At 49.2% G+C, this 12143-nt stretch overlaps 1 protein-coding gene across 5 annotated transcripts in view; it reads right to left on the minus strand.

Moving 5' to 3' along the window:
• The window catches only part of Pdzd2 (PDZ domain containing 2), a 401332-nt gene that overhangs the window by 349161 nt on the left and 40028 nt on the right, over window positions 1–12143 (minus strand). For 4 of the 5 annotated variants that reach the window (XM_023702362.1, XM_023702361.1, XM_023702358.1 and 1 more), the window contains one exon: window positions 1180–1266. The exons of the other annotated variant lie outside the window; for it this stretch is intronic. The gene's annotated coding sequence lies outside the window, so the exon portion shown is untranslated. The remainder of the gene's footprint in view (window positions 1–1179; window positions 1267–12143) is intronic. 5 annotated transcript variants of the gene reach the window in all.

Below are 12143 nucleotides of genomic sequence, written 5' to 3' on the forward strand. Positions count from 1 at the left end.
AGAGAGCAAATGCGGGGGCACTGGGCGTCCTCCTGGCTGCCTCCACCGGTCCCACAGGCCAGGGAGGGAGCTTGGAGTTGTTCTACAGCAGCCCGCCCAGCCAGCCTCCACGTGGGTGTTTTTAACAAGACATAAAACTTGCAATTCGATTAAAAACACATGTCTCTTGTTTCAAAGCCTGGTTAGCAACACACACTGGGATTCAGTAAACACACACCATCAACCGGGAAGGGACTCATTCAACTCTGAGCCTCCAGTGCGGAAGAGCATATTTTGACAAAGAAACATGGGCTCCACCAGCTGGAATAAATTTCTAGCATTTCTTGGGCTTTCTCTCTGACTACAGGAGAAGACCACTGAACCTGCTTGAAAACAGAAACTTCCCATTGCTTCAGTTTCTCAAAGAGAAGAGAGAAGACCAATAGGGCACAGTTTTTAAGAGAGAGATGGGCTGGGAAGGAGGCTAAAGATCTATGGAGAGAGCAGAGCAGAACCTGAGAGCTTGAAGGCTGGCCTCTGCTTATAGACCTCCAGACAGAGGTCTGTGTTCACAGGACGCGCCCAGTGGGGTACGGGTCTTCCTTAGACCATTTCACACAAGAACGGATTTGGGCTCCCTGAACCTGAAGGTTCCTTCAGGGATGAAGGACTTGGGCTTTGCCATCAGACAAACGCGGCCTTCAATCCATCTCTGCACTTCACAGCTATAGTAGCTTAACTTGTCTAAGCTTCAGCTTTCCCATCTGAAGGTGCAGTGGGACAGGCCATGGGGTCTCCTTTCTGGGATTGCTGGAAGATTACAGAAACAAAGAAAGTGCCACTAACAGAGGACTTGGCATACAAACCTCCATAACCTCGCTCTTTATCTAGTAAGGCTGCCGTGAAGCTCAGGAGAAAGTAAATATGAAGAACAGATGAGGCAGCACTAGGGAAGGGAAGAGAGCGCCAATCAGCCAGTGAGTCGCTGAGAACGCACCGCGTCTGTGAGCTGGTGCTTTAGGAATACGTGGTCAGTCAGTTCCACTGGCACAGCTACCAGACATGTATATGCCTCCCCTCCAATCCTGACGCTTGGGGTGGAGGAGACAGCAGAGAGGGAACCTCCAGATCTGCTACTTTAGACTGCAGGAAAGGAAACAGAAAGCTCTGTTTATCTGGGCTCCCCAGCCTGCTAATTACCTTATGAGCTGGAAACTCTTCCTGTGTATTGGCGCCTGCACATCTTCTCATTATTAGCAAAACATCTGCTCATCATCCTCATGGATTCTGAATGAGAGGGAGGACCAGAGTTACGTTCTCAGATGCACATGGGAGACATCAAAGCTGCTTTGGGCTCTGGTGGCCCTGTGCAGAGTGCGGCCTTTGGGAGACTAGAACAGGTACTGGATTTTCTAAACCAAACAGGAAAAAGGCATTCGTGTCTGTGGTAGTGGAAGGGATTGTGAGTGGAGATGTCTGTACACACAGGTAGAGAGCTAGGGTGAAAATGTTCAAGGAAAAGTACTGATCCAGGCTTCACCATGGCCCCTTTTCCATGTAAACCCCAGGTTTCAGCTACTGGGCAAAAACTCACAGAGGATCCACCTATCCTCTGTATGGGTCTCCATGACAGCTCATCAGTGCCCGGGGACAGAGGACTCAGGTCTCAGCAAGAACCCCTAGCATAAGAAGCACACCTGTCTCCCCTTGGTCCAGCCAGGAACAACCTGTGTGTATCCTGGTCACAATGTCCCAGGGACAGAGGAACTGGGAGCCTGAGGTGTGGCAGCCTTCTGGGAGACCCTGCCTGGCAGGCACTGCAGGAAGGCTCTCTTGGACACCACTCATGGCAGCGGAACAGCCCTCCTGGTCCACGCAGGTCTGAAGGCTTTCCTGGGATGAGGGATTCCAATGTTAAAACTAGGCATTCCTGGAAACCTGGGATGTGGCAGTTAGCTTAGGATGTCTCTTCCTCCGTGTTTTCTTCTCCCTGGCTACACAGTGGCTTCATCCACCCATCTCTGAGAAAACACACATAGAACAACTTATACATCTTGGCCTTAGTGTCCCTCTGTATAAAACGGAAAGAATACAAGACTCCCCACCCCAGGGATACTAGCAGGGCTTTGCTGGACGTGTGCCAACCTAGCCCGAATAAAGTGCAGATGGGGATGAGGTCAGGTCCCCTAAATGAAAGGACTGGCAGCAGGTAGCTGGGGGAAGAGGATGGAAAGGATCAGGGGTGAGGGCAGAGAGGAGTGAAGGCCGAGGCAAAGACCTCAAGGTCCGCACTTATAACGACTGGAAACCATCTGTAGAACTCTTCAGCCTATAACCTGAAAGGCCCCGTCATACTCCCGGCTCACACTGAGATCGGGCCTGGTCTTCGCTCTCTGCTTTGTGCTCCTTGCTCTGGCCAGTGCCCCGCCCTGTAGCGTGCAATCTCCCTTCCCATCAGTCTCACACCTTGCTCCTCAAGGGCCGTCCCACAAACTCTGGCATGCTGTCCTTCCAGCCAGCCACTTCTCCAAGTGGTGTGCTGTTCTCCAGGCTGCCACATTCAGGTGGCCTCTGTTGCAAAGCTAACAAGTGCTCTTTCTGTTGTGTGGAGCTGATCTTTAAAATCCTGCTATGTTCTCCAAGCTTCTAGAACTACACAAGCCTCCTCTTTGCCATTGAGGAGTCATTCCAGGCTTCCTAGTGAATGCCTAAAACCACAGGTTGGAAGGAAGCCTATATGTACTGTGTGTTTCTTACATATCTACGATAAAGCTTAATTTATAAAATAGACACAACAAAATGTTAACAACACTGGGGGCTGGGGAGATAGCTCAGCAGAATAAGCACTTGCCTGGCAAGCACAAGGGCCTGAGTTCAATCCCCAGTTCCGCAAAAAAAAAAAAAAAAAAATCAACAACACTAACTACAATAAGACAAAACAACAATGGAGTAGCAGAAGCGATGTGAGGGTAGCCCCTCACTTTTTCTTGCTGATAGTTCACTGTACTCACCTGTCTCTTTGGCATACTTGAATTGCCAGCATCTCTATCCTTCTGCTTTGTGCTTGTTATTAGAGAAAATCAGGGTCACTTGAACACAAAGGCTGCGGTGTGAGATAGTGGATCTGGTAACTGAGACCGCGACTGGGTAGCCAACAAGCAGATGGTGTGCAGAGTGGAAATGCTGGACAAAGGGACGATTCATGTTGGGACCAAGTGGGATAATGGGAGACTCCACTCGGGGAGGTGTGCAGTTGAAATTTTATGGCTTGTTTATTTCTGGAATTTTCCATTTAAAATTTTCTAAGCATAGGTGATTGAAGGAAACTGAAACTGGGAACATAAAGACAGGGGTGGTGGGGGGATGCTGCACGCCCAGACTTCTTATTTGTCACCCAGCCTCCACAGTGACGCCAGCCCGGGCTCAGCCCCTCAGTTTCAGCCATCACAGACCATGCAAGGTTTCCTGGATGCTCTGTGCTGCTTTCTGCCCCTCTGCTTTCAAAATTCACTTCAACACCTGCTTCCTTTGGGAGGACAGAAGGGAATGAATTAAGACAAGCTCTCTATGTGCACCAACTCTCCACGATGACTATAGTCGCCGTGTACTACAAACATGCACTAATAAAAATGAACACTGAAAAACTAAACTTGAGAGTTGATCTAAGGAAAAACTGCTTCCTCTGAGAAGCCATCCCCTAACCCATCCTACACACCTCTTCTTCAGCTCATTCTGGATGTTGCTGCTTCTTTTTTCCTGCCCCTGTAAGCTCTGTCATTACACTCACCACAGTGGAAGTTAAAAGCTGTGTTATAGACCTTTCCCCCTGCCAAGAAATAAACCCATTGAAGACAGACTTCACTTTATCTGACTCTCCACCCTTCCTGGCAGCTTGGCGCACAGAGCACATCACCAATATCTGTGAGACCCCTAAACGAAAGCCCGCAGCCTGGTGCACACAAAGCACCACCGAGCCCCAGAGCAGGTCAGCACTTCAGAGGGAGACCTTCTCCACTGCTGGGAGGACTGTAAACTCTCCAAGCAAATACCGATCCTCCCCGTCTCCTCCAGCCCTGCCCCAAGCCCTGATGTATCCCATGTGAACCAGCCTAAGGCCAAGGACCTTGGCCTCAGGTATTTTCTGTGACTCTGAGCCACCTGCCTGACTTGCTGGGCCTTGCTTCCCTCATGGAGATAATAATGGAGACAATGATGAGCTACATCACTACGCCACTGGAAGGAGTAAATGAAAAAATGCGCATAAAACTGTCAGCGCTTACTGGACACTCGGCCCTCGGTCTAACCCAGCCTTCTTTCTTTGCAGGGTTGCCAAAAATGAATCTGAGTGTAATAAATTTGCATCCACAGCACACACCAGGCGCTGGCCTGGGGAGACAGGAGCTAATCAAAGGAGGAAGGAGGCAAAGATTCACTTCCTGGGCTGTGACCAGGCCACTGTCCAGAGCACCTCCGCCACATGCAAAGCTCTCTCAGCTCCTTGAGTCGGAATGCAGGCATCTTGGAGGCCACCTTGTGCCCAAGAGGCAGCTGCAGAGCCTCATGCTGACACCCCCCACTGCCCGCCCCCTGGCTCAGGCCCAGAGGGCCAGATGAGGGAACAGAATAGGTAACAGGATCTTCCCAGATTGCAAGGGCAGCATTTTCTGCAGACAGATACAGAAGAAATGAGAAGCGATGTGAAGAGAACAAAAAGAAACGTTAGCAGTGGTTATCTGTAGGCATGAGATTCCAGGCGATTTTTTTTTTTTTTTAAAAAGTCTTTCTTATACTCTTTCTCAGGATTGAGGATTTAGTTTGGTGGTAAAGCACTTGGCTAATGTGGACAAAGTTATGGGTTCAATCTCAAGCACAACAAAAAGCTTTAATTCTTTCCTACTTGCTAATCCTCTATAGCAAACTGTTTCTATTATCTGACAATTACAAATTGTCTGAGGTTGGATGAGGGAGGATCCAAGAAAGGGCCGTCTCTTTTCTCAAGATGAAGAGCTAGAAGCACAGGCTGGCTAAGGAGGCCTGGTTAGACCTTTACTGCACCCAATGAAGAGAGGCTACCCTGGCTGCAGGAGTCCTCAGCCCAGTGGGAGGGACACTGACACAACAAGCCCCTAAGGTGATAGGCTGAGAAGTGTGTGCAGGAAGCCTTTCACACAAAATTAAAGGGACACCAAGAAACAATCCAGTTGCCAAGACAGAGCAAGCTTTCACAAAATCAAAGCTAAAGCAAAATTGTACATGGAATAAAATCTCAACATTTTAAATAAAGACGGGTCCATGAACAGGGCAGGGACTGTGTGCAGGTGAGCGAGGCTGAGCTGTTCAAGTAAAGGCCCCTCACTTAAGACACTGTTATTAGATTCAACACGGAGGAATCTCACCCAAACAGTACGTCACTATAAAAAATAAGATGCCACTATGCCAGATGTAGAGGCACATGCCTGTAGTGCCAGCTACTCGGGAGGGTAAGGCAGGGGGACCGCGAACTCGAGGCCACTCCAGATATGGTGGTAAGACTGTATTTTTAAAAAAGGGCTGAGTATGTAGTTGGTTAGTAGAGAATTTCTTTATTTGATCAAAAAAAAAAAAAAAGAAAAAGAAAAACCTAGGCAAGGTAGCACATGCCTGTCATCCCAGCACGTGGAGACTAGGCAGGAGGATTGCAAGCTGGAGTCCCATCTGGGCAACTTAGTGACTTAGCAAGATCCTTTCTCAAAATTAAAAAGGGGCGGGCAGGGGGAGGTGAGGACATACAGGGTAGATGAAAATATATGGCGAAAGTTTAAATTTTTAAAAATATATTGCAATAAAAGATGTATTACAATTAGTCTGCCTCAAAATACTCCCTCTCTCTTCAAACAGAATTATTCCCCATTGCTGCCACTTTCTAAAGCAGCATCTCCACAGGTGCGAATGGTACAGCTGCCAAGTGCCAGTCTGTAGGAAAGCTTTACGATGCACCGTGTCTGCACCCTGCTTGCTCCCTGGACCCAGCACCGTGTGCTGTCTGCCTCTTCCCCGAAGCCAAAGTGACGGTGCCAGGTGAACATTCTGAACTGATTAGGGATGTGGAGGCAGCCCCAAAACACAACTAAAACATGCAAGAGGCCTTCCAGAAGTGCTTCACAAGGTGGCGAGAACGATAACATAATTGTGAAGGTAAGGAGGAATATTCTGGGGAGGATTAATGACAGTGTGTGTTTCATAGTAGTAAGGTTTTTGAAAAGGTGCCGCGTTTCCCTGTAGCTTTCAACTGTGCCTATGAGTTCAGTGGGAAGGTCCTGAGTTCACCTCAGCACCACACGCATCCTATAGACACGCCACTGAGAAGCATTTTTTTTTGTATTTTAGGGAAGGGTCTATAGGGTGTTCAGGTTCTCACTACTAGTTCCAACTCAAAGTGATCCGCCTGTTTACAGCCTCCCAAGAGCTGGGATTAAAGGCACACATCACCATGCCCAGTCTCAGTTGCCATCTCAGTGTGCCCTGGGGGCAGGCCCTCAGGAATGGCCATCTGAGGCCATGCAGGAATGGAAGGAGGACATTTAGCCTACTGCCTAGGAAAAGGCTGTTCTGAGAACCCAGTAGCATTCAAGGTGCCTTTGAAGAATAAACAGTATTTACCAGATGCAAAAATAAACAAAGGCCATTCAGGCCCAGGGCTCAGCCTGTGCAGGGCGAGAAGGACACAGTATCCTAGGGATGAGCCACCAACAGCACATGGACTGCCCAGCGCTGGCTCATCTCTGGAGCCTCATCCCCGGCAGGTAGCACTGCAGCTGGCCCCAGGTGATCCCTGAGCCACTGAGCATTTCTGCAGTACCTCCCCGACACCAGGCAGTGTGGCTACAAAAGCAGGCGACAGTGCAAGAGAGACAGCCCTGCCCCGAGAGCTCAGGTCCAGTCCAGACGCCCCTTTGGCTGAAGACTGCCCTAAACATCGCTTCCTTTCTTTCTTTTTTCTTTTTCTTTTTTGCTGTTTTTAATGCTGTCGCTATGGCAAAAGTATTCTAACAGTTCCTCACATTACATCGTTTTCTTTAAAAGCCGTATTCAATGCCACATGATAATGGGGGGGGGGGTTCAAAAAAGACTTTGACAGAGAGAACTGTTTTCTCCTTCGCTCAGCCTGGGGAACCAACTGGGCTTTGTTCTCACTTCACATTTTCCAGTTGAGAAATCTGCAACCCAGCACTTGAGATATCTCCTCAAAGTTCTTGGATCAGATGGGCAGGACTGGGACTGGAATCCAAGGCTCCCAACTCCTGGGCTCTTCACTCTCTTTCACTGATATAAGGATGGGCTGTGAGCAATTTTTCTCTAGTGTCTTCCAAACTTCGCTAAGAAAGCAGCTCCTGGCTTGCAGTGACCCCTGCAGCTGACGAATGCTCACAGATGGGGCCCATTTGGAGCTCACTGTGGGGGTGGGGGATGGAGACCGTGTGGCCCCCAAGCTTTCTCATTGAGGGAGAGGAAGGAAAGCACCCTTCCCCCACCTCCTGTGCCCTTCCCGACCCCCACCTCAGGAGAGGAGCAGGCACAGGGCCAGGAAACTCTGCATCCAATCATGGACCGTGCAGCAAGGCCCTGTCCTGTGCATCCTCTCCAGCGGGATCTCACTTTGCACACCCAGGGCCCTACCTGATGAACAGCTGTCTCTTCCTATAGTCAAGGTATAAATCAGGCCCCAAACCAGAGTCACAGGTGATCATGAGAATAACAGCACTCACAGCTAGACAGGGGGCTCTTCCACAGAGGAGCCTGTGGGAGTCGCTGATTCTCCAGGGCCTGGGCTGGGCATGGGCAGAGTGTCCACAGAGAGCCTGAGAAGGGCGGAGGGTCACTTGGATACAGTCACAGGATCATGGGCAGTACCACAGCTCCTCTCAGCTGCTGCTGGTGGGTCCCATCTGGGCCTGGATGTATGAAACGCCTTCTGGAACCAACACCACGCGAGCCCTTGCATAGGAGGCTGGCCACTGGCCTGAGCCACTGCACAGTGCCTCTGTGTTCTGGCTCATGTGAGCTGGTCCAAGAACCTAAAAGTCATGAGGGCAGAAAGCCACCAAGGCTGAGCACAGGGGACCATCCAGCATGCAAGTGAAGGCAGGAAACGGAGTCAGCTCAGAGCCCCATTCCCTTGGTGGTGCCACCTCTCCACACCCTACGAATCCCGAGAGTGTTCTGCACTTGTTTACTGCTTTATTTTGTGATTGTCATTGTCATGGTCCTCATTATTACCCTTACCACCATGAGTGACACTTATTGAGTGGCTTCATCACCTTCATTCCTGCTGCTGTTTACTGAGACTAGAGGACTGGATGGGGAGCCTTGAAAAGGTGTCCACGATGTAATTCCGGGACCCTGCGAGCTTCTCATTTGGAAGGGTCTCTACTGACATGATGCAATCCAGTGCCTAGGAAGAAGGCACTTATCTTAGATGGTCCAGATGTTCCCGAAACACAATGACATATATCCATAAGACAGGCAGAGAGGGACACTAGACTGAGACACATAGAGGACAAGACACAGAGAAGAGGAGGCAGCAGAGGAGACTAGAGAGCTGCAGCCACAGCTAAGGAACATGTGTGACCGCGAGAGCAGAGAAAGGCAGGGAAAGATCCTCCCTAGGGCTGTATCGGAGGGGGCGCATCCCTGCTGGCCTCTGATTTTGGGTCTGGGGCCTTTGGAAACAGGGACAAAAAGTCTGTGGGTTTAAGTCACCTGATTTATGGTCATTTGTTATAGCAGCTCCCAGAAGGCAGCACATCGAGCACCACCAGGAATGGCGGCTACAGCAGCAGCAGCAGCAGCAGCAGCAGCACAGGCGGCATCCACTGAGTACATTCTGGGCCTATCTAGCAAATTCCGAGTACTGAGCAGTGTGTGAGGTTATCCAACGACTGCATCGGATGTTTACGAGACTAGCACACTGCAGCTTAGCGAGGAGCTGGCCAGAGTGCTTTGGGCTGCACTGGAACACAACCCTACATGGACTGCTCTCTCCAACTAGAAGGTCGTTTCCATTTGGACAATGTCCTGTTTCTTTGCAGCCGCCGCAGGAGTTGGCCAATAGGCGTTGAACTTATTTTTGAACCCAAATGATATTTTTACCAGACTTATCTCTGCTGCTTGGCTCTAATAGTCACAGAATGACTAATTGCAGGGATGGTAGACAACATCTCAAATGACCTGAGTGATGCTTTGGATGGAGTTGCCAGCACTACACAGCGCCTCTGATGGACCTGGGGAAGTTTTCTTACTTAGAATGTTAAAGCTGAAACCCCACTTGAAGAGGCACTGGCTACTGGAGCAGAAAAATAGCAGAGTATGTGTTCTGTCTTCTTGACCAGAGAGTATGGTAAGCTGGATTCACAAAGAGAGCATCATAACCTTCCAGAAGTCTACTAGACCAGAGAGCAGTGGGCTAGAAAAGGTTCCAGAAACTTCTGTGTTAGCAGAGGAGAATTTCAGAGGTCAGGATTAGCTTTGCCCAGGAACTAAGGGTAAAATTGTCCATGACACTGCTCAGCAAAATGTAGCCAGGAGAATTAAAGAATTAAAGAATATATATGTATGTATTATGGCTGGGTGGCCCCATGGTTTTGTTTGAACATCAGTATACCTTGTGGCTTCGTCTGGAAATAGCATCTAGACAAATTCATCCTGAATCCCACGCATGCTGGGCCATTTCATTCCCAGGCCAGAAACATCCTTTGGACGCCTTCCATGCTGCTGCTTGGGTAACCCAAAATGCTAATTACCCCAGGGAGGCCTTTAAACTCAACACAAAGCACTGAAAGAGTAGTGGTGACCTGGCTGACTACCTCCTGCTTAAAGCGAAGCAAATATTAAGTCAACATTGGCCTATATTCATTTAATCTTCACTGAAGAGGAAAGAAAGGGAAGAACCCTAGGAGGTAATCAGCACCTTCGGAAGTGTTTTTTCTCAGCCTTGTGGTGTGAGAAGACAGCCATCCCAGGGGCAGGCAGGACTCAGGTGTTGTTAGGTGTGCGGCCCGCACCACTGCACACAGTGCCAACCCAGGGTGAGCAGGGAGAGAGGCAGGGAAGAGCCCCAGCGCCCATCCCACGGGTTCACCCATCAGTGAGGGAAGAGGCAGTACTGAGCGTGGATTGCTATCATGCCCAACGTGCTCTTATACTTAGTGGATACTCTCAGGGTCTGGGACTTTGTGGCCAACCTGTTCAACAGGAACCAATCCAACAAGAAGGCGGCCAACCCTGTTTCTTTATTGCCTCCCCAAGGAAACTGTTTTGTACCACCAGGTCCACATACGCTGGCTGCAACCCCTAAATCCAAAAAGCTTTGACCACTGAGTTTGTTTTGGAAGGCACGAGACACGAAGCTTCCCCTGATCACAGGCTCCTGAGGCCATTTACAGTCTTTACACATCCCGTGCTTGTAGTAGTTCCACACTGTGCTGCTGTGTTCCATAACATTATGTAGGTGACATGTGACCTTTCTCAAGATCCCCAAAAGGGGAGTCCTAAAACTCATCTGGATCTGAGGATTTCCATCAAGGAACTGTGGACATGTGGTTCCAAGGCTGTGGACTAAAGTGCATGCCTCCCATTCACACACGGAAGCTTCAACTCTCCCATGGGATGTTAGGATGGAGCCTTTATGCAGGTGACTGAGGTCATGAGGTAGGGCTCTGATCTCAGAACCAGTGCCCTCACAAGAGGAAGATCCCAGACTCCCTGTCTCCCGCGCTCTCTCTGCCATGTGAGAAGAAAGTGAGAAGGTAGCAAGCTGGGGTGGGGAGTGTTGGAGAGAGGGACGGAGACAAAGACAGAACAGGGACAGTGAGAGGAGCTGGAACTCAACGATGTTGGCATCCTGACCTCAAACTTCCAGCCTCCGGAACTGTGAGAAAGTCCACTGCGGTTGTTTAAGCCACTGCAGTATTCTTGACAATAGCTTGAGCTAACACAGATTTCAGCACTGAGAAATGTGGCAGTGCTATAATGAAGGTCTAGAAGTATAAAAGTAGGATTGGAACCAAGTAACCAAGTGATGGGCAGAGAGGCCGGAAAAGTTTTAAGATGTGTGCTGGTGGGCTGGCCAGATAGCTCAGCAGATTAAAGTGCCTGCTTAGGCAGACACAGGGACCTGGGTTCGATCCCCAACATGCCATGCCATGTTGGCCCTGACCCCGGGGTGCACTGAGACAAAGATGAAGACAGAGACTGGGCTTGGTGGTGCGTGCCTGTAATCTTGCTCCACAGTCTCCTTACACAGCTCTGCCTCGTAGTGATCCTTCTGTCTCAGCCTCCCCAGCACTGGGATTATAGGTGTGTGCCACCACGCCCAGTCTTAGCATGTAGCGCTAGAGATCAAACCCTGGTCTTTGGGCTTGCCAGGCAGGCGCTTAGACTGCCAGGCTCTCTCCCCAGCCCCTAAATATGGACATTAAAAATCACTGCAGAAGGAGGAATATGTGATTGGAAACTAGAGGAAAGGTAGCCCTCTTTACAAAGAGAATTTGGCCAAACTGCATTTCATTGTGGCAATCTGAGCAGATTAGCGCATGCGCTCAAGGTTCTCCTCCAGGCTTGGGCCACCACCCACTGACAGCTTTTACTGGTTAATGTGAGTTTGCTGTGGACACTTCTGTACTCTCAATCCTTTCTTAAGACTTGGTGACTTAGTTTGGACTTGTGCAGACTTCTCCTGCATTTATGTGAATATGTCATTTTGCCTATTTTATGTCTCACAACAAAGGAATGACATTCTCTCCGGCATCCAATAGCTTTAGACCCTGTAGCCTCATTCACTGTACTGACTCCATAACCGTGTGTACATCCGGCAGATGTTCAGAACCACGTGGACAGGCCCCTGTCTCACTTATTCCAGAGCCCTACAACTACAGCTATAAGACGGAAAGTTCTAGAACCAGTAGGAAAACTCAATAAAGGTACAGTACAAAGTAATATACAAAAGTCTTAGCTTTAATATATACAAAATACTAGTTTAAACAATAATAGAAAACATTATTCCTATTTTCTTTTTTTTTATGTATTTAGTACAGGGTCTCACTACACAGATCAGACTAATAGTGATCTTCCTGTTTTTGCCTCCCATGCACTGGGATTACATGTGCACACCACCACGCCCAGTCTCA

Source organism: Octodon degus, unplaced genomic scaffold, assembly GCF_000260255.1.
Source record: "Octodon degus isolate 3935 unplaced genomic scaffold, OctDeg1.0 scaffold00149, whole genome shotgun sequence".
Classification (NCBI taxonomy): domain Eukaryota; kingdom Metazoa; phylum Chordata; class Mammalia; order Rodentia; family Octodontidae; genus Octodon; species Octodon degus.